Below are 24,921 nucleotides of genomic sequence, written 5' to 3'. Positions count from 1 at the left end.
CTTTGGATGTAGTGTTCTTTGACTTACAGTAGGTGCTTGACAATCTGCTCCAGAACTGGTTTTAAACAAAATGAGAGCATATAATGCTGGGAGTAATGTACTGATATAGATTGAGGATTAAGAAATGGGAATAAAAGGTCAATTTTGGGTTGGAGCCCTGTGGCTAGTGGGGTGCTTCTGCTCATAATCTATATCAGTGACCTGGATGAGGGTATTGTGTAATATATCTATGTTTGTCATTTGTATGAAGCTGCACTGTGACAAGGTGAAGTAATTAAGATTTAAAATATTTTAATATTGATTTTTATTGCAAGGGAGTCTTTAATTATTTAGCCCCTGAGGAGATCACATCTTAAGTATTGTATCCAGAGCCTAGTGTTTCTACCCAAGGAAAGATAGCCTTATGAACAGAAGTTAAATATTGTGAAGCTTCACAAGTAGATTCTTATTGATTCATAGTTGTACCAAATGGAAATGGACCCATCAGTTCATCTGGTCTGTGATCACCAAGATGCCTATCTAAGCTCGTGCCATTTGCTGGTGTTCAGTCAAATTTTCCTATCCATATGTATATCAAAATGTTTTTTTTTAAATTTGTCATTGAACTCGCATCTACCATCTCCTCTGTTAGCTCATTCTACCTGCACACAACCCTCTGTGTTCAAAACCAATCCCCTTTAAATCTGTAACTCCTCACCTTAAACTTGTGTCCCTTAGTTTTCAATTAAATATTTAATTTTACTTACAACACGGTAGAAGCCAATTCTGGTCATTGAGAGCTATGCTACCCAATCAACCTGGAACCCCCTTCATATTTGGAGGGTTGGAGTTAACTGGAACACCCAGGAAAAACCATGCAAGTCATGGGGAGAATGTGCAAACTCCTTACCGACAGTGCTAGATTTGAACCCAGGATGTTGGCACTGTAATGTCATCGCACTAACTGTGCTACCTGAGACTAGGAAAACAGAGTGGTCAGGTGCCGGAAGATGGGGGAAGTCTAGGTCAAGTTTCCAGGGTCTGTCAACATTGTGTAGTCATGACCTTGAAACCCTAACCCTGAGAAAACAGACATTTTGCATAACCACAAGATGTTTCACTTTCTTGCTGTCTGAAGAACAATGGCCAATGCTTGGAACACTTATGCCAGTCTTCATGCTTCTATGTTTCAGCCACCCTGTCAGGTAAATGATATCCTCTAACCACTTGGCTCCCAGCTCCACACCATATCCTCTATGTATCAGAGGATTGTTCCTTCATTAAGATTCAGCCTTTCTCGCATATCATAATGGTGCAGACAAACAACAGTTTTCTTGCTTGGTCTGGGGAAGCTAGCTTTGCAGTACAATCTCAAGAGTATCTCAAGATTATTCACAAAGGCAGGAGACAATTTACCTTGGATCAATGTCTCTATTATGTTATTGATTATATATGCCTGCTCCAAATTAATTCTAATTTGGTAAGACAATGAAAAATGGTTTTGAGAATGTAAAATTTAGGATGAAGTAATGTAGATTTGAAAAGAAAGAACAGCTCATAGTATTGGGAAAAGGGACCTACTTAATCTAGGATATTTTCAGAATTGTAATTGATTATTGCATTTAGAAAGAAGACATGTATTGAAAGTAAGCCTGTTATGACTTCAGGAGATATTCATCATGTTCAAACCAATAAAATCATCTGTGATACTTTAGAAATTATATCCCTGAGTTTGCACACAGAAGGTTCCACAGACAATTGTGTAGTAATACTGATGCTTGTAAGATCAATATTAGCCACAGCTAGGCATACCTGTAGTAATATATCTCCCGACAATGGACGGGATCCTAGTGCAGGGACTGTCTCACTGGATTCTCATCCTATATTATTCTGCTCAAGGCTTTTAGGAGTGAGACTTTATCCACAGTTGATCCCTGAAGGTTGGAAAAATAGAACATTTAACACACCGACTGGGTTTGCCATTTTCTACATTCTGCATTCCTGGCCATTTGCTTCCAAACCAGGCCATGATGCTGGTACTTCCCACGGTATGCCTGTAGACATTTGATAGAGTATTTGATGGCTAAATATTCTCAGGCCTCTTAGAAAGTAGAGGCATGGATGTGCCTCTACAGTTGCCTCAATATGCTGGCTCCAGGGAGGTCCTCCAATATGTGGATGCGCAGGTACTTGAAAGACAGAACACTCTCCATTTCCATCTAATGGAAATGTCTGTCAGCCTCACCTTCCGAAAGTCCACAAATAATCTCTTTGGTCTTTTTGATGCTGAGAGCAAGGTTGATCTGGCACCACACAACCAAATTCTCAATCTCCATCCTATATTCTGACTCGTTATGTTCTGTCATATAGCCAACAATGGTGGTGCCATTTGTAGATTGGGTTGGAGCCAGACCTGGCTATGAAAATATGGGTGTAGATGGAATAGAGCAGGGGGTTAAGCCTTGAGGTTCCCCTGCATTTATGGTCAGCAGGAGGAGGTGAAGTTGCCACTCCATGCTGATTGGGCTCTGCCAATGAGGAAATCGAAGATCCAGTTCCAAAGGGAGGAACAGATCCTTGAGTGTGAATAATAGTTTTACTGGTATAATGGTGTTAAATGCCAAACAAAAGAGTCTGGAAAAACAACCAACTGAAAAACCTCACAAAGATAAGCGTATACAGAGCCGTTGTCATACCCACACTCCTGTTCGGCTCCGAATCATGGGTCCTCTACCGGCACCACCTACGGCTCCTAGAACGCTTCCACCAGCGTTGTCTCCGCTCCATCCTCAACATCCATTGGAGCGCTTACACCCCTAACGTCGAAGTACTCGAGATGGCAGAGGTCGACAGCATCGAGTCCACGCTGCTGAAGATCCAGCTGCGCTGGATGGGTCACGTCTCCAGAATGGAGGACCATCGCCTTCCCAAGATCGTGTTATATGGCGAGCTCTCCACTGGCCACCGTGACAGAGGTGCACCAAAGAAAAGGTACAAGGACTGCCTAAAGAAATCTCTTGGTGCCTGCCACATTGACCACCGCCAGTGGGCTGATAACGCCTCAAACCGTGCATCTTGGCGCCTCACAGTTTGGCGGGCAGCAACCTCCTTTGAAGAAGACCGCAGAGCCCACCTCACTGACAAAAGGCAAAGGAGGAAAAACCCAACACCCAACCCCAACCAACCAATTTTCCCCTGCAACCGCTGCAATCGTGTCTGCCTGTCCCGCATCGGACTTGTCAGCCACAAACGAGCCTGCAGCTGACGTGGACTTTTTACCCCCTCCATAAATCTTCGTCCGCGAAGCCAAGCCAAAGAAGAAGAGTCAACATACAAAAGCCAGACACTAGTTTTCTTGTGGCTCTGGTGATCTAATGCAGGCTGGTGTGTGTGTAAATGGCACTCAGTATGGACCAGTTGTGGCGTTTAATGAATTGAAGAGGATCCAGGTCCTTCCAGAGAGTTTTTTTTCTCTCTACTCACCTCACCCACCTCTCTCTCTTTACTCTTCCAGTGTATGGGGTACAATTAACAAATACATGATCATTTATTCGTTTGCAATGGTAACCAAATCTGCGACACTTGGACAATTTTTGTCTCCATCCTATCACCTATATTTTCATGATTCCCTCCACCAGGTTCCTTATTTTCTCACTGTTGCAGTTCAAAGTGTCTGATCTCTGATGAGCATATCAGAATTAGAATTTATTCTCATGAACGCAGCAGTTCACATTTATATAAATCACCTGACAAAATAAATTAAAATAGGGCAAGAAAAAGTCAAAGTCGGACAGTGTCTGTGTTTCATTGTGCATTCAGGAATCTGAGGGAAAGAACTTGTCCTTGTGCCACTGAGTGCTCATCTTCATGCTCCTGTACCTTTATCCCAATGATAGCAGAGTAAAGAGGGCATAGCCTGGGTGGTGGGGGTCCTTGAGGATAGAGGCTGCTTTCTTATAATGTCTTGTAAATGTCCTCAATGGAAGAAAGACTGGTGCCTGTGATGTTGCAGGCCGAGTTAACAACATCTGGAGTTATTTTCTTGTCCTGATGTTAGCACCTCCATGCCACTCAGTGATGCAACCAGTTAGAATGCTCACAACGATACATCTGTAGAAGTTTCAAGAGTCTTAGTGACATACCAAATCTCCTCAAACACTTCACAAAGTATAGCTGCTGGAGAGCCTTCTTCATGATTGCATCGACATGGAGGCTCCAGGACAGATCCTCGGAAATGTTGACAGCCGGGAAATTGAATGTTTTGAACCCTCTCCACTGCTGAGCCCTGGATGAGGACTGGTTTGTGCTCTCCTGAAGCATACCCTTCATATCTGTGAAATGAATTCTCTAAGCTCCTTCAAGCAAGTATCAAAAGATTCTTCTTGTTTCAACCTTTGAGCCAAGAACCAGTAATGGCCAACTGTTTGATTTCTAGCTGGTTTGCAATGTGTTAATGATGCAAGTGTAATGACTCCCCCAGGGTTTCATTAAGGGCGTTGTATTACAGTAAAATTCTGTCCTCTTGTGACTGGTGAGACACAATAATATCTTTTGTTTGCGATAGTTTAGAGTGCTCCCTTTAATACTTCCAAAATTTAAATTACATGATGGTCTGAAAATCCAGAGAACAGGCAAAGTCCCAACTGCAGCTCATTACAAACTCCAAGGGACTTTGAGCTGGAGTTGGATGAGGCTGACAGGAGTTGCAGGGACACAATCACACCTAGGAGGCAAGAAGATGGGTGACAATCAGGAGAGGGAAAGGGAACAGACAGACAGACAGGCAGTGCAGGGTAGCCCTGTGGCCATTTCCCCTCAGCAACAAGTAAACCTCTTTGGATACTGCTGGTGGGGGGGGGGGGGGGGGTCTATCTGGGCAAGACAGCAGCCAGACCAATAATACAGTGGTTGGCTCAGAGCCTCATAATGTCAGGGTGAAGTCAGGTAGAGTGATAGTAGGGCTCTCAATAGTCAGGGGAACAGATAGGAGATTTTGCAGCCTCAAATGAGACTCCAGGAAAGTGTATTGCTTCCTGATTACTCAGGTCCAGGATGTCTCTGAGCAGGTAGGGAATATTCTTAAGGAGGATGATCAGCCAAAGGTCATGGTATATACTGTTACCAATGACACAGGCAGAAATGGGGTAGAGGTCCTGCGGTAAGTGTAGCGCTGTCAATTAGACACGACAGACCGGAAATTGAGATTAATAGGCTTTAATCACAATAAACTTAATCATATTTTACATGCTGTTGGCCCAATTCCAAGGCAGTACTGAGGGAGGGATTGGGTGATATCGCTTTTATTCGGAATCCTGGAGCAGAGGAGTTACAGTATTGGGGGTGGGCCAACTAGTACAATGACTATACAATGTTCCACCACATTAACCCACTTCTGGTCCGGTGGGGTGATGTCAGAGTCCAGTCTATTTACAGGTTCAGCCTGTCTGGTGGTTTCGTCCATTGAACTGACCATAGCAATGCCAGCTATGGTGTTGCTGTAGGTTCCTGGGCAGCGCTTAGTGACGGGCTGTGATTTGGATGGCTGAATAGAATCAGTTGGGGCTGGTTGGGGGGGGGGGTTTGTGGGTTGGGGTGGTGTAGCTGTTGCTGATGGTGGTGTCAGATCCTCAACTGTGTCACAGGGAAGGGGGAGTGTTAGTTGATCGACCGTGGTTGGTTCAGCAAGTGCCTTCGTTGCAGGGGCCCCTGCATAAGCCAGGTCCTGGACAGAGACCGTGTCCCTCCATCCATCCTGGTACTGCACATAGTCATTCTGGGGGCTCACGTGGAGGATGTGGACTTTCTTGACCAGGGGTCTGCTTTGTGGGTCTGGTGTGTCTCCAGAGTACCTGGGTTCATCAGCCAGACCTAGTGTTGTTCCTAGAAAAAGGGAACCGTGGTTGATAAAGCAGGTGAGGCAGCTTGTTGAGAGGAAGTATGCATTAGATTTAGGAAGGAAAAATCAGGAGGGGCTCATTAGTATTATGTGGAAGCCTGGAAGGAATTTAAGAAGGGTTTTAGGACAGCTCAAAAGGGGCATAAGAAGGGCTTGGCAAGTAGGAGTAAGGAGAATTCGAAAGCACCAGAGAAAAGGTCCTTGATCATGGTGAGGTCGGAATAGAGCAGGACAATGCTGAGATTAGGAAAGAGGAAGTGTTGGATCTTCTTAAAAACATTAAGATTGCTAAGTCCCTGGGGCCAGATGCAATATACCCCAGGTTGCTGTGGGAAGGGAAGGAAGATCTAGCTGGGACATTGGCTATGATTTTTGGATCTTTCTTGGTAACGGGGGAGGTGCTGGAGGATTGGACAACAACAAATATGGGTCTCTTGTTTAAAAAAATAAGGATAATTCAAGGAATGATAAACCAGTGAGTTTTTTGTAAGTGGTGTGTAAACTAATGGAGAGGATTCTGAAGGACAGGATTTATGAGCATTTGGAGAAGTACGGTCTTCTCAGGGATAGTCAGCATGGCTTTGTGAGGGGGAGGTCATGCCTCATGAGCTTAATTGAGTTATTTCAGGAGGTTGCAAAAGAAATTGAAGAAGATTGGGTTGTAGATGTGATTGTGTATAGATTTTAGTAATGGATTTGACAAGGTCTCCCATGAGAGATTCATTCAGAACATTGTGAGGCATGGGATCCATGGAAACTTGGCTGTGTGCTTTCAGAAATGACTTGCAGAGAGTAGTAGTGGATGGAAAGTATTCTGCCTGGAGATCAGCGAATAGTGGAGTTCTGCTAGTTCTGGGACTCCTGCTCTTTAAATAGAAGGATGGGTCAGTAGGTTTTGCAGATGATATGAATGTTGGAGGAGTTGTGGATAGTGCTGACCGTTGTCGTAGGTTACAAAAGGATATGGAATTGCGTGGGAAAATGGCAGATGGAGTTCAATCTGAATGTGAGGTGATGCATTTTAGAAGGTAAAATCTGAAGGCTGAGTACAGGGTAAATAAATAGATGCTTAACAGTGTGGAAGAACAAAAGGTCCTTGTGGTCCCAATCCATACAATTCTTAAGGTCACAGTGTAGATTAATAGGATAGTTAAGGAAGCTCTTAGGATGTTTGGCTTCAAAAATTGGGGGATTGACTTTAGGAATTGAGAGGTCATGATGCAGCTCAAGAAATCTGTGGTGAGACCACACTTGAATTGTTGTGTTCAGTTCTGGTCATCCCATTATAGGAAGGATGTGGAAGCTATGGAGAGAGTGCAGAAGATATTTACCAGGATGTTGCCTGGATTGGGAAACAAGTCTTATGAGGCAAATTTAACAGAGCTAGAACTTTTCTCTCTGGAGCGAAGAAGGATGAGAGGTGACTTAATAGAGATCTACAAGATTGAGAGACACAAATAAGATAGACAACCAGCACATTTTCCCTAGGGCTGGAAGAGAAAACACCCGAGGATATCTGTACAAAGTGAAGGGAGGAAAGTTTAGGTGAGACCGGGCTAATCTTTTGTGCAGAAAGTTGTGAGTGCCTGGAATGCCTTGCCAGTGGTGGTGTGGAGACTGAAACATTTGGGGCATTTAAGGGACACTTAGACAGACGCATAGATGAAAAAAAAAATAGAGGGTTATGAAGTAGGAAGGGTTTTGTTTTTTTTGGTAGGAATATATACATAGTTCAGCACATCTTTGAGGGGTGAAGGACGTACTGTGCTGTATTGTTCTATGTTCTTGAATTAAGAATTGACAAAAGGTAAAAAGGCACTGTTGGCAGTTATATGCAGACCTCCAAACAGTGGCCTGGATGTGGACAACAAATTACATCAGCAAATAGAGAAGGTGTGTCAGAAGGGCAATGTTATGGTAGTCATGGGGGATTTTTAACATGCAAGTATATTGGGGAAAACCAGGTTGGGACTGGATTGCAAGAGAGAGAATTTGTAGAATGCCTACGTGATGGCTTTTTAGAGCTTCTTGTTGATGAGCTCACTAGGGAATCAGCTTGATTAATTGGGTGTTGTATAATGCACCAGTGGTAATAGGGAGCTTAAGAGTAAAAGAACAATTGGGGGCAGTGATAACAATATGATTGAGTTCAAGGAGAAACTAAAGACAGATGAGTTGGTATTTCAGTAGAGCAGGAGTGGCTAACCTTTTAATTTTCAAAGTTTAGACATACAGCACAGTAACAGGCCATTTCAGCCTATAAATCCGTGCTGCCCAATTGACCTACACCCCTAGTATGTACTCCTGGGCAGAAATGGCCTGCTACTGTGCTGTGTGTCTAAATTAAAAATTAAAAGGTTGGCCACCCCTGCAGTAGAGTAAAGGGAATTACAGTGGCAATGGAGAGGAACTAGTCAATGTAGATTGGAAGAGGGCTCTGGTACGCAAGACAGCAGAACAGCAATGGATGGAGTTTCTGCAAGAAATGAGGAAGGTGCAGGATAAATAGATACCAAAAATAGAGGAAGATGTTACAAATGTTGCTGACAAGGGAGAGCATAAAGGAAGCAAAAATCATTGGGAAGGTAGAGGACTGGGAAGTTTTTAAGCACTCGCAGAAGGTAACTAAAAACTCATGAGAAAAAGATAAAGTATGAGAGTAAGCTAGCAAATAATATCAAAGAGGATACAAAAAGCTTCTTCAAGTATATAAAAAGAGAGGTGAGAGTAGATACAAGACCACTAGAAAATGACACAGGAGAAATAATAATGGGAGACAAAGAGATGGCAGAGGAACTAAATGTGTTTTTGCCTCAGTCTTTACCATGGAAGACATTAGCAATGTGCCAGATGTCAAAGGGTATTAGGAAGTGGAAGTGAATGCAGTTCCTATTTCAAAGGACAAGCTGCTCAGAAAGCTGATTGGTCTCAGTGTGGATAAGTCTCCCGGACCAGATGGATTGCACCCTTGAGTTCTGAAAGAAGTAGTGGTAGAGATTGTTGAGACATTGATAATGATCTCTCAGAAATCAGTAGTTTCTCATGTGGTCCCAGAGGAGTGGAAAATTGCAAATGTCACCCCACTGTTCAAGAAAGGAGGGAAGCAGCAGAAAGGAAATTATAGACCATTTAGCCTGATATCAATGGTTGGGAAAATATGGAGGACTCATTTGTCATGGATGAGATTACATGACAAGATAGGCCAGCATGGTTTCCTGAAGGGAAAATCTTGCTTGACAAACCTATTGGAATTCTTTGAAGAAATGACAAGCAGGCTAGATAAGAGATGTTGTGAATTTGGATTTTTCAGAAGGCCTTTGACAAGGTGCGACACCTGAGGCTAATTAACATGAGGCTAAGGAAACATACTAGTGCAGGTAGAGTATTGGCTGATAGGCAGGAAGCAGAGAGTTGGGATCATTCTCTGGTTGGGTTCCAGGTGTTAGTGGTGTTCCACAGGGGTTGGTGCTGGGGCTGCTTCTTTTTATGTTGTATATTAATCATTTAGATTTTGGAATAAATGGCTTTGTGGCCAGATTTGCAGATTATACAAAGATAGGTGGAGGAACAGCTAGTTTTGAGGAAATGGAGGATGCAGAAGGACTTGGACAATTTAAGAGAATAGGCAGAAAAGTGGAAAATGAAATACAATGTTGGAAAGTGTACGGTTATGCACTTTGGTAGGAAATAATAAACAGGCAAACTATTTTCTAAATGGGGGGGGGAGAAAATGGAAAATTCCCAGATGCAAAGGAACCTGGGGGTCCTCATGCAGGATAGGCTGAAGATAAACTTGCATGTTGAGGTGGCAGTGAAAGAGGCAAATGCAATACTGGCACTCATTTCCAGAAGAATAGAATATAAGAGAAGGGATGTGATGTGAGTCCTCATTTGGAGTACTTTAAGCATTTTTGGGCTTCTCATTTGAGAAAGGATGTGCTGATATTGGAGATGGTTCAGAGTAAGTCCATAAGGATGAGTCCGGGAATGAAAGGGTTATCATATGAGGAGTGTTTGACAGCTTGGCCTGTTATCATTGGAATTGAGGAGAATGAGGGTGATCTCATTGAAACATTTCAAATGTTGAAAGGCATGGACAGAGCAGATGTAGAAAGGTTGTTTCCCATGGTGGGATAGTCTGGAGCAAGATAGCACATCTCCAGGGATTGAAGAGCATCCACTTAGATCAGAGATGTGGAGAAATATCTTTAGGTTGAGAGTGGCAAATCTTTGGAATTTGTACCAATAGGTGGTTGTGGAAGATGTCAATGAGTGTATTCAAGGCAGAGATTGTTAAGTTTTTGATTAGCCATCAAAGGTTTTGGGGAGAAAGCCGGGCAGTGGATTAGCTCATGATTAAATGGCAGACCAGAGCTAAAGGGGTGCTCCTATATCTTGTAGCCATGTGCCTGTTCCATCATATTCTCTCTCAATTAAATCCCACAGTTCACTGTCTCTCCATGTAAAGATGTTGTCTCCAATGGGAGGGATCGCAACCAAAGTTAATAATTCACACAATGGTATCAGCAACTGCAACTTCTTGCATTAGTTCTCAGTATCATTCTCCGAGATGTTGGAAAATATCAATTTGACTTTACTGTAATAACAAGGGCACTTTATTTATTGAAGAAAAAGTTGTAGTGTTAGGCAAAGATTTCTTCCTGTAACTTTCTTCAACAGAAGCTGATAGACATTTTTCAAAGAATGACTGGTCACATGCTGAAATCTTTGTGATCATACCCTTCAATGCAAGAACAATCAATATAACATAAACCACACAGCTTGTAAATTGTGCACATTGGCATATGGCTTCCATACTTTTTGATGCGCTGAGATTTCTTCATAGAGATAAAGCATAGTCACAGTCCGCATTCCCCATTTGTGACCAATTAACCTACTAACCCCGTACAACTTGGGAGGAAATCTGAGCAACCGAAGGAAACCCACAGGGAGAACAAGCTTCTTACAGACAAGCAGCAGATTTTAACCTACGCCACTGGCGCTGTAATAACGTGGTGCTAACTGGTATGTCATCCAAAATGTATAGAAGACTGAGGTCGGTCTAAAGCAGGGGTGGCCAACCTTTTCATTTTTAATTTAGACATACAGCACGGTAACAGGCCAATTCGGCCCACAACTATGTACCAAGGGTTAATTGGGCGACATGGACTCTTGGGCCAAAATGGCCTGTTAGCATGCTATATGTCTAAATTAAAAATTATATTGTTGGCCACCCTTGGTCTAAAGTCAACTGTAATATTCCAACATAACTAAGATAAGATCAAGCCTGATGTATTTTTACCTTTGCTACATTTTGTGCTTTAATTCAACCACAGTGACGACAGATTTTTGTGATTTACTTAAGATAAGCACAGACTGGTGATTGATCCTGCCTGCTCTCTGGATCATAGTTCACCAATTGAAAAGTTAGGTCAAGTAGTGACTGATAACTAAATACATTTCACCATCAGATTACCAGAGGTAATAGTTCATTGAATGTGAGGATTGTGCTCATTCCAGTTCATTTCTATGTTTTCCCCAGTATCATTATTCAATTGTTTGAAGTGTTGATTGAAATGATTATAGCACTTTTTCTTTCAGATGCTCCTCAAGCATAATTACAGTAATCTACACACTAAATAAGTCACTGCATTAAGTCATGTAAGCAGTTCAATTACAATTCATCTTTCTACTATTCAACTAACATATTATATTTGCAAACTGCCAATGTTAAATTAATAATAGCCTGTGCCAGTTGCTTCAGTAGATAATTGAGCAAACCACCTTAATTGCTTCCATTAAATTCAACAATCCCATTGACTCCCATGCAAATTAGAACATTCACAGCATCATCCCATTAATACCTATTTTTCTAATGACCACAGCCTGCTGAAATTTTAAAGAGAATGCTTTGCTGAGGAGAGTGATCTGGTTGGTTGGCTGAGAAGTAGATAGAAAACCAGTGGTAGGACCCCAGGTCAGATTGGACGTCTAATCTTAGGCTGCCAACCCTCCAAGGCTGCCTGTAGTCACCAGGAATTAAAACTTGATATCCAGAAAATTGCTGTAAGGAGCACATGTGGGGAAAAAACTTGCAGGAAGCAATAAGAAAAAAGGTGCTTTTTCAAACACTTTATTCGACATTAACAATAATTGTTATTGATGTGGGGAAAATCTGACTGCCTGACAGATGATTGAGAATCCTAACTTGTGCAATAATAGGGCCCACTCTTTCCATGTTTGGCATGGGAGGGGGATCCTTCTTTTGGATGGACTCAAGGCATGAATGTGGAGTCTCAGTGACTGAATGCAGCAGGTCCTGTAATGACGCTTTCGGGAACCTATCAGATCGGGCAACTGCATCCACCAATTTCTAAGGTTGGCGGTCCCATTTTTCTGATCTTTGGCAGCCCTGCAGACTGTGCATTTGGACTCTGGGTCAGATTGCCAGTTTAAAGGCCTCTTGCTACAAATAGGTACTGGTAATGCACATTTGGCAGATCTGGGGACCATTAAGATGCTTTTTAAGAAAAAAACAATTCCCACTATCACAACTGGATTTCCCTGCCTTTGCTGAACAAAACCTACCTGGGCAACTTTCAGTTTTGTCATGTAGATGTCATTTCTGTAACAACCTGCCAGAGAGATTGGTAGGTCAATTGGCCAGGTAATTTGACCCTTGGATGTAGGTGAATGGCAGCACCTGGGAGTGAGCTCAGGGGAATGTGGGGAGAATATAGCAGGAGGAGTGTAAGTGAGTGCTGGTCAGCATGGACTGACTGGGCTGGAGGTCTTGTTTCCATGCTCTAACTCTATGAAAATGGCCAAGTGTTTAGTTCTTCAGACAGGATTGTGTTAGCTCCCACATCATTTGTTGTATCCATGCTCTGCTGTCAAACACTGCTTGGCAGGACATTGCATCAATGCAATAAGCTGAAGCTTGGCTTCTGTGATGCTATGGGAGTAAAGATGAGGATAGGGGAGGGGGGGGGCATTTTTGAGATTGTCACGTTCATGGTACCTTCACTGCGTCGGGATATTCTCATTTATTTGAAGCCTCAGCGCAACTCATTTATTTGAAGCCTAAGGGCAACTCAAGCTGAGGAATAAATGGCAGTTACCCCTTACTTCCTATGGATGATGGCTGAGTTTTCTCCCATACATTTGTGTATTGCAAATGTCAGCCTTTCCAGGTAAGTTCACACCTGAAAATTAAATCCAGACTCCTTTCGTAAATGCTGAGATAAAATGGTCTTTCCTTTGAGACTATAGTTTCTAATGCCTGTAGCAGATGCGTGAGGATTAACCAAAGGTTACTTCCCCTTTGGCCAAGCGAGTTTGCAGATTTACAATTAGAACTTCCCAGTCTCAGACCAGAATTTAAAAAGCCGAATGTACATCTTAGTCTTCAAGCCAAGTTTATTACTTTCTGATTGCACAAGTACAAACTGTGTTCTCCAGTCCTCAGTGCAAAACATGTAGAATCATCACGAGACAATAATGCACATACACACAAGTAATACATCAGTAGCACAAATTTCCATACATAAAGATAGATAAATATTGTTTAATAAATAGTAGCATCTCAGATAATTAGTGTGAACAGTTCCTTTGGTCGTTCAGCATTCTCACTGCCCGTGGGAAGAAACTGTTCCTCAGCCTGGCTCTGATGGGAGCAGCTAAATGATGTGCAGGGTGGAAGGGGTGCTCAACTCTTCAGACAATGATCCCCGTAGATCATGTAGCTGGGGGAGAGAGAGACTCCGGTGATCTTCTCTGCCACTCTTGTGGTCCTGTGGATTGACCCATTTGCAGCTGGCCAGGACAGTCTCGATAGAGCTCCTGCAGATGGTGGCCGGTAAACTTGCCCACTTCGATCTTCTCAGGAAGTGTAGCTTCTGTTGTGCCTTCCTGACGAGTGAGGAGAGGCGTGTCCTCGATAGGCCACTAGTTAAGTGGACTCCAAGGAACTTCGAGCTCTCCACTCTCCACTGCAGAGTTAGTGATGTGTAGTGGAGAGTGGTCGTTCCTGCTCTTACTCAGATTTCGAATAGAATGGATTTCCAGAATTTATTTCTGATGTACCACATTCAAATACATATATTTTTGCAGTTGTTCTCCAGTCATGGCCACCATTGTGGTAATTGTTTCACTGTGACAATGGTTTACATAACATGCTCCAGGATTCTGGCCTGATGGTAATGATGTCCAGTTCAGGAAGAGTGTGCAGCATGAAGAGAAACATGGAGCTTCTGAGCTTGCTTTGTTCCTGCTGTTTTTATTTTAGTTTCGGAATTTCCAGTTACTGCTGAAAATATTGCTGCATTGCCCCAGGTGGTCACAGGATGCACCCAGATTGTCCCTGCAAATGGAGCTGGTCAATCATCCCAGCTGCAGGACAGTAAAGCAGGATTCCTCAAGCTAATAAGGCAGCAATGCCTTTATAGCACAAGTGATCGGAACTGGGGATCGAGTACCACGCTGTCTGTAAGGAGTTTGGGTGTCTGTGTAGGGTTTCCTCCCACCATTTAAAATGTACCGGGGTGTAGGTTAATCGGTGGCATGAACTTGAAGGCCAAAATGGCCTGTTACTGTGCTGATTCACCGTTAATAATCACAAAAGACTGGAGTTGTGAAACTATCAGGCTTTTATTAACTGCAGACCGAAGCAGCTGTCAACCTCATTGACTGATTGAGGCAGAGTGAAATGGGGAGCATGCAAGGGGTTATGGGTAGGATTGGTCTCAACAACAGCCAATCATAGCTTAACAGTGCTGTATGTCTAAATTTCATTTAATGTACATCCTGGGGCCAACATCTAGAGTTGATTATCAAGGTCCTTCATCCTGCTATCAAGGTGCCAGGTTCCTTTATTGCCAGGTCCATAAATATGTTCAGTCTTGTTTGTCTGTGGAGTTGCATAAAGAGATGCCACTAGTCCAGTGCCCCAACAATAAAAAAAAAAGCAAAAGAGGGTACTTTCAGAGACCTGGAGTGTCGGTGGATGCCACCACTTTCTCTGATGCCACTGTCCTGTACTCCCATAATCTCCAGAGCTGCATGGCCCCTTGTCTGTTCTGGCAATGATCCCAAGCTCCAGGCTTCGCCCTCTAGTTCTAAATCTCTGATATGATTAAGAAGCTACATTTTGGGGCAGGAGACTGAGAATGTAGCCAAGGTTAAAGCTGAAACAGTAAGTAAAATAGAGACAAGATGCGAATGAAGGCAGGCAGGTGGTTGTGAAAGCCGATGAGGCCATTGAAAGTCAGTCTGTATTGGGTTGGGGGCAGGGTTGAGAAAGGAAAGGCTGCTGAGGAATCTCTGGAAAATGTGTCAGACTTAGGCTACGTGTTGTCATGGAATCACAGGACATCAAGGGTGGAAGATGGGCAGAAGCAGAAAGGTTCTAGAGGAGAATCAGGAGGGGAAGGGTTTTCAGAAGATGCGTGGAAGGGGATATAGGTGAGGCAAGGAAGGATATTCAGTGAAGTAGGAGAATGGGGGAGGGGTCCATATTAAAGATAGGACAGAGAAATTCCAAGCAAGGCTCATGGACAGATAAAGTCAGAGGAATTTATAAAAAAAAGGTATATGAATAAAGACTAGCATGGAATATTTGGGCCAAATGGCCTGTTTCTATGGTATAAAGACTATAATTTGATAGCAATACTTGATCACAGCAACATACAGTTACTATAAAATGATTGTTCAGTCATTAGTCCTGAGGGACTTGCATATACTTTTGTCCACAACTCTGTGTCAAAATCAAGTTGATTTTATTATAAATTTGTATTATTCATTGAAGTCAATTTGTTTGCTCTATTCCACAATTAATTAACACTACTGGTGATGTGATTAAGTTACTCACAGTATTTGTAAATGTGTGCCTGTGTGTGTGTGTGTGTGTGTGTGTGTGTGTGTGTGTGTGTGTGTGTGTTTAATTACTCTTTAAATTCAACCAAAAATCTACATCTAATAAATCAAATATAATTCACTGCAATAAATATTTCTGTCTGAATCTATTAAATCAAAAGGAAGAAAGATTTATTTTAGTTTGGTACATCTCCACTTCTGTTGGTGTTGCAAGGCAAATTTCCTGCTCTTCCTAACGGGAAGGATTATCTGGTTCGAGTTGCTTTGCCTTGTCTGCCTGGTTCGAGTTACCTTACCAATCCCATTAGGCTCACAAGAGTGCTGGATAGATAATTCAGGTTATGAAATGGATGAAAAGACCCAGTACCTTTGGCACATCAAGATCTCATTAGCCATCATCCAACCATTTTACACTAATCCTACATCAGCCCATTTTTTCATCCCCCCCCCCCCCCCCCCCCCCACATTCTGATCACCCCTCCTCCAGATTCTACCACTCACCTTCAACCTTCATGCTTGGGGCAATTTGCAATGACTAATTAACCAAACAAGCAGGTTTTTAAGATGTGGGAGTAAACCAAAGCATTTGAGGGAACCCCACTTAACCATAAGGGGAACATGCAAACTTCATCTAGACAGCACCCGAGGTCAGGATTGACCCCAGATCTCTGGATCCATGATGCAGCAGCTCTACTAGCTGCACCTCTGTGCTGCCCAATTAGCCAGAAGAGCTGCAATAGATTAATTGGTCCTTTAGAGCCTATTTTGCCATACAAGACCATGGCTGAACTACCTCAGCTAATTTTCCTTCACTCTCCCCATTTCCCTGCAAAAATCTTTGATTGCATGTGGCAGTGCAGTTGACATGATCCTTCATAATTTCAGTGATTTTCAATCACTGAACCTTCAATGTGCACCAATGAATGGGATCAAGCCTCTGCAGCCCTCTGGGGAAGAGAAAACCAGAGATTCACAATATTCTCCAGAAATACCTGCACAACTTTATTTTAAATGACAGACTTCATTACTTGTAAGCATGTTTCGTTGTCTGAGTCTCTCCCACTAGTCATCCAGCCTGCAAGGATCCTATGAGATGCATTTCATTAAGATCACCCTTCTCAACGCCAAAAAATATAAATCTAATATTTTTGCCATTTGTAATTCCTCAATTCCAGGAATCAGCTGAGTGAATCTCATGTGAAATGCCTGCAATAATAGTAAATCTTTTCTTAAACAGGAGGATTAAAACTGCACACAATAATCCAGGCGAAGCCTCACTAACATAGAAACGTAGAACAATACAGCATAGAAGCAGGACCTTCGGACTATTAGTCTACCGAGTCCCTTTGACTTGCAGCTGAACTATAGCCCTCCATACAACCCCTCTCATCCATGTATCTATCCAAATTTCTCTTAAATATTGAAATCCAACCCACATTCACTACTTCCGCTGGCACCTTGTTCCACTCTCTCACCATCCTCTCCCCTGAATTTTCTCCTTGTACATTTCAACTTTCATCCTTAACCCATGATGTCTGGATTTTGTCTCACTCAACCTCAGTGGAAAAAAGCCTGCTTGTATTTATCCTATCTATACCCCTCATAATTTTGTGTACCTCTATCTAAATTCCTCTTATTCCTTGATGTTCCAGAGAATAAAGTTCTAGCTTACTCAATCTTTCCCAATAACTCAGCTTTTCTCCAGTCCTAGCAACATCCCCATTAATTTTCTCTGGGTTCTTTCAACCTTATTGATATTATTAACATTCAAATCACTGATATAAATGATAAACAATAGACCCAGCACTGATCCCTGAGGCACACCAGTCACAGGCCTCCAAGTTAGAAAGGCAATCCTATACTACCATTATCTGGCTTCTCCCATAAAGCCTGTGTCTAATCCAATTCACTACTTCATCCTGAATACCAAATGGCTGAAACTTATTTAACTAACCTCGCATTTGCGATTTTGTCAAAGACCTCATTAAAGTCCATACAGACAACATCCACTGCCTTTCCTTGATCAACTTTCCTGATAACTCTGGGGAAAAAAAACTATATGATTGGGTTGAGCAGACCACCATCCAAAAAAAAATCTACTGAAGAAAATATATGTATACAAAAGAGAGAAATGGAAACAAGAAGGCAGAGCAAGTTGTACAATAGAGAAAACAAATATTCAATAATAATGTGCAAAGCAAGAGTCCTTAAATTATTCTCTGGTTGTGTTTGTTGTTTAGGTGTGTGTGGTGATACACCACTCAATACTGTTACTTGGTTACAGGCACTGTGCATATGTTTGGTTAATATGTATTGCTGGCCCACCTACCCTTGGTGACTCCACCCCTCTGGAATCCCCTATTAAAGGCAGTTAAGCCAAATCCCTCCCTCAGCATGATTCCTGGGATCGGGCCTGATCAGGAGTAGATTCCAAGTCTTATGGTATTAAAAGCCAGTCCAGCCTTTTGGTATGATTGATAGTGATTTGAAGTGCGATGATGGAGGGGTAGCAACTGTTCCTCAGAATGTTACTTTTGAACGCCTCCCACTTACCTATCACAATCAACATTTTTCAACTCCTTTCTGATCCCACTAAAATTGACCTTTCTCCAATTTAACCTCAACCAGATCTGTTCTATCCCATATCTTGAAACATCTCTGCCTTTTGGCGAAGAATATGAATGTCTCACCAATTTTCAAGCCAGCATTTCTCCACCAACATCACCAAATCAATTTGATTTGTAATAAATGACCTTTTCAGTTAGTTATGTTTTGGAGGGGATCTGGTCATTTGCTGCAAGATGATCCTTTATTGCTCCTGGAAATGTGTCACTGAGCTGTTTTCTTTTAACACTGCAGTTCTGTTGAAGATAGTCCCACAGGGGGAACCAGGATTTAAACCCAGGGACCATGAAGGATCAGCAATTTATCTACAAGTCAGATGGTGCACAATTTGGGGGAGCCTACAAGTGACTATGTCTACAGTCATTGATTTTCTTTTTTGGTGGTAGGGGTGGTGGGTTTGGAAGGTGTCCAAGGAGTACCCTGGGTGAGTAGCTGCTAGAAATTTCTAGACTGTATACACCACATCTATGATGCTCTGATGGCAAGAGCTGGGACACAAATGGGCATTTCCTAGCTTGCAACAGTAGGTCCTAAAATAATTTGGTCTGAAAAGTGCTGTGGGACAGATTGAGATCCTAAAAGGTGTTATATGGATACTGCTTCTTTATTAATCGTTAGTGCAGTGGGAAAGTGGAGCAGCGTGTTTAATTCACATCTATCTCGTGCTCCTGAATCTGATGTTACAACAAGCCATGGTAACCAGCTGACAGAAGGAGCAGCTGTTGTACATTAAAGTCTTATAAAGGTATATCACAAATTACTAAAGAGTACAGCTGACATTCACAAGCTGGAAGCAAAATGCCAACCTCTTTAATATTTAGTAGTGTTTGTATAAATGACAGATTCTCAAGTTCCTTCCTTCCACGTCCTTTGCGAAAACACCATGCTGTAACAGCGTATACCCTTTTGAATTTTCATTGGATTCTTTCGTAGGATTTCCTAACCCCATGACCTACAACTCCTGGACCAACAAGTGCAGCGGGTGTGTGGGGATAACACTGTGACCCACATCCTCCAAAGACCTGGAAAGCAAAAGTCAAGGCAGCGTCCTGAGGATCACCCAGCGACTGGATGATGGAACCCCCCATCATTCTTGCCAATCTCTGCAAATGCTTCCTGTTCTACAAATCTTTGTGTCATTCTCCAATTTCATCCCTGACCACATCTCTTGTTTGTTTACCATGTCATCTGTGCCCTGATGAAGGGCCCAGGCCTAAAATGATGGTTACCCTTTACTTCCAAGAAGATGCTGGATGATCTGCTGAGATTCTTCAGTACTGTACGTTTGTGTATTGCACTCACCTCCAGTATCTGAAGAATTTCTTGCTTAACTCCATCTGTTGCATTGGCCTTAAAGAGTGTCATTTCCCTCTGAACACCCCTACATTATGCCTGTTTCTCTGACCTAGCTATTGATTCCCATCTGGTTCCACATCACTGAATAGCCTCTGTCTCTACTCTTCACCCTCCCTTCCCCACCTGGCTCCATCTGCTCATCCCCTACCTGGTTCCACCTCTTACGTCCCAGGCTCTGTCTCATAGCACCTCACTTGTATATATTGGCCATCTTCACTCTACACTCTTCCCCTTATCCAGTTAACACCTTTCGACTCCTCCCCCAGCCATGTCTATATTCTGAGAATTCCTCATTTTTGCTCATTCTTTGAAGAAGAGATCAGGCCTGAAATGTCAGCAATATATCTGTGTCTTGTATGAATGCTGAAAGACCGGATGAGTTCCTCCAGCCTTTCAGTGTGCTTTTTTTTCTCAGTTGACCAGCTAATTGCTTCCAGCATTTTCTACCTTTTTTCCAATTTTCCAAAATCCCCAATCTTTTTTCCATTTTTATGCAAAGCGCCAGTCAACAAAATTGTTTGGCAGAGCAAATAGCGGAAAGGTCATTGAAGAGCTCAGGAGATTGGCGCAGCATCCATCAACCCAACCGATACTGCTGAATGTGGGGGAGGGGAGGAGATTAGATGGTTTTCAGGACAGATCTGTTTGTAACAGGTCACCTCTCTTCTGAAAGGAAGCTGAATAATTTGATTCAGGCGATCGCAAGGCTGGCTGAGTTAGCGAATGTTTCTTGTCAAACCAATGTTATGAAGGGGTTATTGATGGGAATAAAAAATAGTGCTGGCATTTTTTTGAGCACAAGACAGACCATAAAGACTGCCTGCTGATCCTCAGTCTTTGTGCAAGGCAGTAAGAGTTTAGCCAGCGATTACCAGCTATTCTGTGCCTGCATGTTATTGCACAAACAGATGATTTTTTTTTCCCCTTAGGAAAAATATTCCTGCAAACCCATTAGCCCTGACAAGACAGATGGCTTCATAATGAAAACTGATTTATTCCATTGGAATTGGATGTTCTGAACTGCTGGCAAACACTGTCTGGTTTTGCATGATCCCTTAAATGGGACGTACCAGTTGCTACAGTCCTTTTGAGACATTATCCACAATGTTGAAGCTCCTTGACCCAGCATCAATTAAGATGATCATAGAATAAAGATGATAAAGGAGAGGTGCTCAAAATGTTGAGGAATTTTACAGATCACTTACAAGGTCTTGGTTGAAATATTGCTTTCCCGATCCAGGAAATATGCCAAGACCTCCTCAATCCAAAAGCAGTGACTGGGGTTGATTGATGGCAGGGTGGCAAGTGCCCACCCCTTCTCCTTCGCCAGCTCAGTGGGAGCTGAATTGAGGAGTTGTACAGCACAGAAGCAGGTCCTTTGGCCCACCATGTGCATGTCGACCATTGTACAGCTGCTCCTCTACTCAAGAAGGTCTGACTTGCATTTTTATTTGAAGTTACAATGGTTGTTATTGCTATATTTTATGATTTTAAAAATTGTTTTTTTTTCCCCAGTGTGGAATAAAAGGCATTAAACATATAATTATAAAACAGGCCTTGTTTTAGATAAATTTGCCCAGCAGTAGGCTATGGTAAGTGTTCTGAGCACATTTAAAGTAGGCTAGGCCATGATGTTTGGTAGGTGCGGCCCTGTATTCTTTACATACTTACGATTTTCCCACTTACAATGGGTTATTGGAACGTAACCCCATTGTAAGTCAAGGAGCACCTGTACTTGCCTATAACATTTACATTCACCCACATTTCATCGGCAGCTTTCTAAGCCTTGAGGGTTGAATTGCTTCTTTTTTAAAAATTATTTTTTTTATTTTCAAATCAACATGAAAACATAAAATTCATCAATTACATAAAAGAAACAATCTTATCATTTGATGTTGATTTTGAGTAAGAAAAGAAAAAAAAAGGAAAAAAGAGAAGAACAAGCCCTATCCCTCTCCTCTCTCCTCCCATCCACCCAAGGGGGGAGAAAGGAGAGAAAAGAAAAAGGTTTAATCAATCTTCTGACAAGGGACAAATATCCTGATTTCCCCAGAATCCCAGGTGGTTCCTGGATGCGGGTGGGGGGGGGGGGGGGCAACAGCGGGGGAGGGGGCATCGTTAAGATTCTACACCTACGTTTAGAAGATATGGATTCTAAATTTTTAGAAAAACATTGTATTTTTTTCCTAATGTTATAAGTTATTTTCTCCAGGGGAATGCAAGCATAGATTTCTGCTTTCCAACGAGTTCTATCTATATAGGAATCAGATTTCCAGGTAACCACTATACACCAATGCGATCTTTACACATTCTAATGGGTGTTTCGGAAGCCTCATTTTAGGCCTTACATCTGCTATATTTCCCAATATAAACAATTCTGGTATCTGTATAAATTGAATTGTTCTAGAAGATTTTCCAAATCTTCCCAGAAAGGCCTCACCTTGGAACATAACCAGGTTGAATGCAAAAAGGTTCCTGTTTCTTCGCTGCATCTAAAACATTGATCTGATATTTCTGATTTTAATTTGTGTAATTTTTACGGTGTAAGATATAGTTGGTGCAAGAAATTATATTGCTCCAATCTATACCTTATGCCTATAGTATTGGTCATGCTGTCTCAACATAATTCAGACCACCTTTTTTCATCAATCATTATACCCAAGTCAGTTTTCCATCTTGACCTAGATTTATGTAACCCCTCCCCTTGATCGTTTCTGTCCCCTCCCTCCCTTCTCCACCTATCACCTTTTGCCTCTGCGCTCAGATGCCTGTTGACAGTTTTCCACACCTTGCTTAAGGGTTGAAGCATGAAATGTCGGTTATGTATTTTAACCTTTGCTCTATAAAGGACACTTTGACCTGCTGAGTTTCTCCAGCTTTGTGTGTTTGTACTCTCTCCATTTCTACAGTTTATCAAACAAGCCAACACTGTGGTTGGTGTATGTCCTCTAGACTCTCTCTGGCGCAACCACATCCTTCTTGACAATATCGTGACCAGAAGTGCATACAGTGATCCAAGTGCAGTCATACCAGTATTTCATAATATAACATTCCAACTTTTATATTCTATTTCCCAACCTGTGAAGGCAAGCATCCGATATGCCTTCTTCATCGCCCCATCTACCTGTGGTGTTGCTTTCAGGGAACTGTGGATTTGAGCCTCCATCTACTGTTTACTGTATATGCCATAACCATATCTGATTTCTCATAGCTAACTTATCCAATCTTTCTTGTAACTGAAGTACTCCAATCCAAGGCAATATCCTTGGTAAATCGCTTCTGCACCAATTCCAGTGTAATTACATCCTTCAAATAGTCTAAATTCCCTTCAAGAAATGCATAATTCTGCCTGACATCCCAATGGAGTTATTAGGGTATTGCTGCAACATCAATAATATCTTCTTGGAGCTAGAAACCAAAGGTTTTGCTGCAATTTCAGATGGAGATAAACAGGTTCATGGGACTTCTTTTGGGGGAGGAAAAAGGAGTGGAAGTTTTTCTCATTATTCTGGACAATATTGATCCTTAAACCAGCAGATATTGTGTGGTGTTTGAATCCCGTGCTGTCTGTAAAGAGTTTATATGTTCTCCCCATGTCTGTGTGGGTTTTCTCTGGGGGCTCTGGTTTCCTCCCACTGTTCAAACATTCTGGGGGGGGTGTAGGTTAATTGGGTGTAAATTGGGTGGCACAGACTTGTGGGCCTGTTACCATGCAGTATGTTTAAATTTAAATATTGTGACCATTTATTCAATGTTCGAGAGTTTCTGAAAGAGATTGGTTGTTTCAGTGACTACCCTTCAAAATTTATTAATTGGATGGAAAATTATTTGGAAGAAGTATATCTATGAAAGCTGTTCAACACCCTTTCGATTGGTGGGACCACCATATCTGAATTGTGACCCCTTTCGATCTCTTTGCTTCCTGTCAGTGTTGAACATCCAGCCCTCACACTGCAAGATGGACTGAAGTTGGATCTCTCGCCAATGCCTATCACTTCGACACTGTTTCACTCTCCACACTTTAACATTAAATTGTTTCCTTTGCCTTTCACTTCCTGACAAGGACTGATGTCCCTTAATAATGTGGGTGGTTGAATAGGGTGGTTCTATCTAATCTACCTGTGAAAACACAGGGACTGTTAAGAGCTGAAAAGGCTTTGTGGTATAATTATTTCTCCAGTTTGACCCTGGTGATATAAAATGATTCTCTCAATGTAGACCACACATTCTCAGTATGAAATGAACTCAAGATCTGCAAAAGAGACCTGTATTCAAAGATGCAGGTAATTTAAATTGACATTAGGTATGCATTTTAAAGTTAGCCAGGACAGTACCTCAACCTCTTCTTTCCAGAGATCAGCATAATGATTGACAAGGACATTGTTATACTTTACTGGGCAGGCCAGAGTAAGAAACTCTGGTAAGTTTACCATGAGGCTCAACACCGTTTAGAGGTTGATCGGAGCCAGTAAACACCCAAGGAGATTGGATTTCCCTTCTGGACTTGAGCGGGAACAGAAATTTTCCTCTGGTGCCCCAGAAGAAAGAGACTGTGATCCAGGTATCCATAGTCCTTTCATGACTTCAGAATGCCCTCCAGCCCACAAAGCAAAGTTATCCAATAAAGCACAAAACATGTGAATTGCTTTCTGCATTGAAAGCTCCATGAGACAGCAGTGTGATAATGGCCAAAGTAATTGTGTTCAGTTAAGAGATAAATATCAGCCAGGATACTGGAGTAAACTCTACAGGTCTCCTTCAAAACTATGTTAATGGACAGATGAGAGCTCCTCTGTCATAAGGAAAGACTTAATCAGACAGCCCTAGGATTTGCTTATTGATTTGTGAAGTCCTATTAACCTTTAAGACTTGGCTTGTAAACAATGAGAGTAAAGTCAATTGTTCTTCTTTGGCTTGGCTTCACGAACGAAGATTTATGGAGGGGGTAAATGTCCATGTCAGCTGCAGGCTCGTTTGTGGCTGACAAGTCCAATGCGGGACAGGCAGACACGGTTGCAGGGGAAAATTGGTTGGTTGGGGTTGGGTGTTGGGTTTTTCCTCCTTTGCCTTTTGTCAGTGAGGTGGGCTCTGCGGTCTTCTTCAAAGGAGGTTGCTGCCCGCCAAACTGTGAGGTGCCAAGATGCACGGTTTGAGGCGATATTAGCCTACTGGCGGTGGTCAATGTGGCAGGC

General features: G+C 42.3%; 1 protein-coding gene across 4 annotated transcripts in view; it reads right to left on the bottom strand.

The window, feature by feature from the left end:
* LOC138753759 (transmembrane protein 121) overlaps window positions 1-24,921 on the bottom strand; it is a 138,824-nt gene that overhangs the window by 22,193 nt on the left and 91,710 nt on the right. Inside the window, exon 3 of one of the 4 annotated variants that reach the window (XR_011351411.1) lies at window positions 14,591-14,783. The exons of the other annotated variants lie outside the window; for them this stretch is intronic. The gene's annotated coding sequence lies outside the window, so the exon portion shown is untranslated. Of the gene's footprint in view, window positions 1-14,590; window positions 14,784-24,921 lie in introns of those variants that run through there. 4 annotated transcript variants of the gene reach the window in all.

The sequence above is a fragment of the Narcine bancroftii genome, chromosome 2 (genome assembly GCF_036971445.1).
Source record: "Narcine bancroftii isolate sNarBan1 chromosome 2, sNarBan1.hap1, whole genome shotgun sequence".
Lineage (NCBI taxonomy): Eukaryota > Metazoa > Chordata > Chondrichthyes > Torpediniformes > Narcinidae > Narcine > Narcine bancroftii.
The sequence above is the reverse complement of the archived record's forward strand: the minus strand, read 5'-3'. Positions and strand labels throughout refer to the sequence as shown.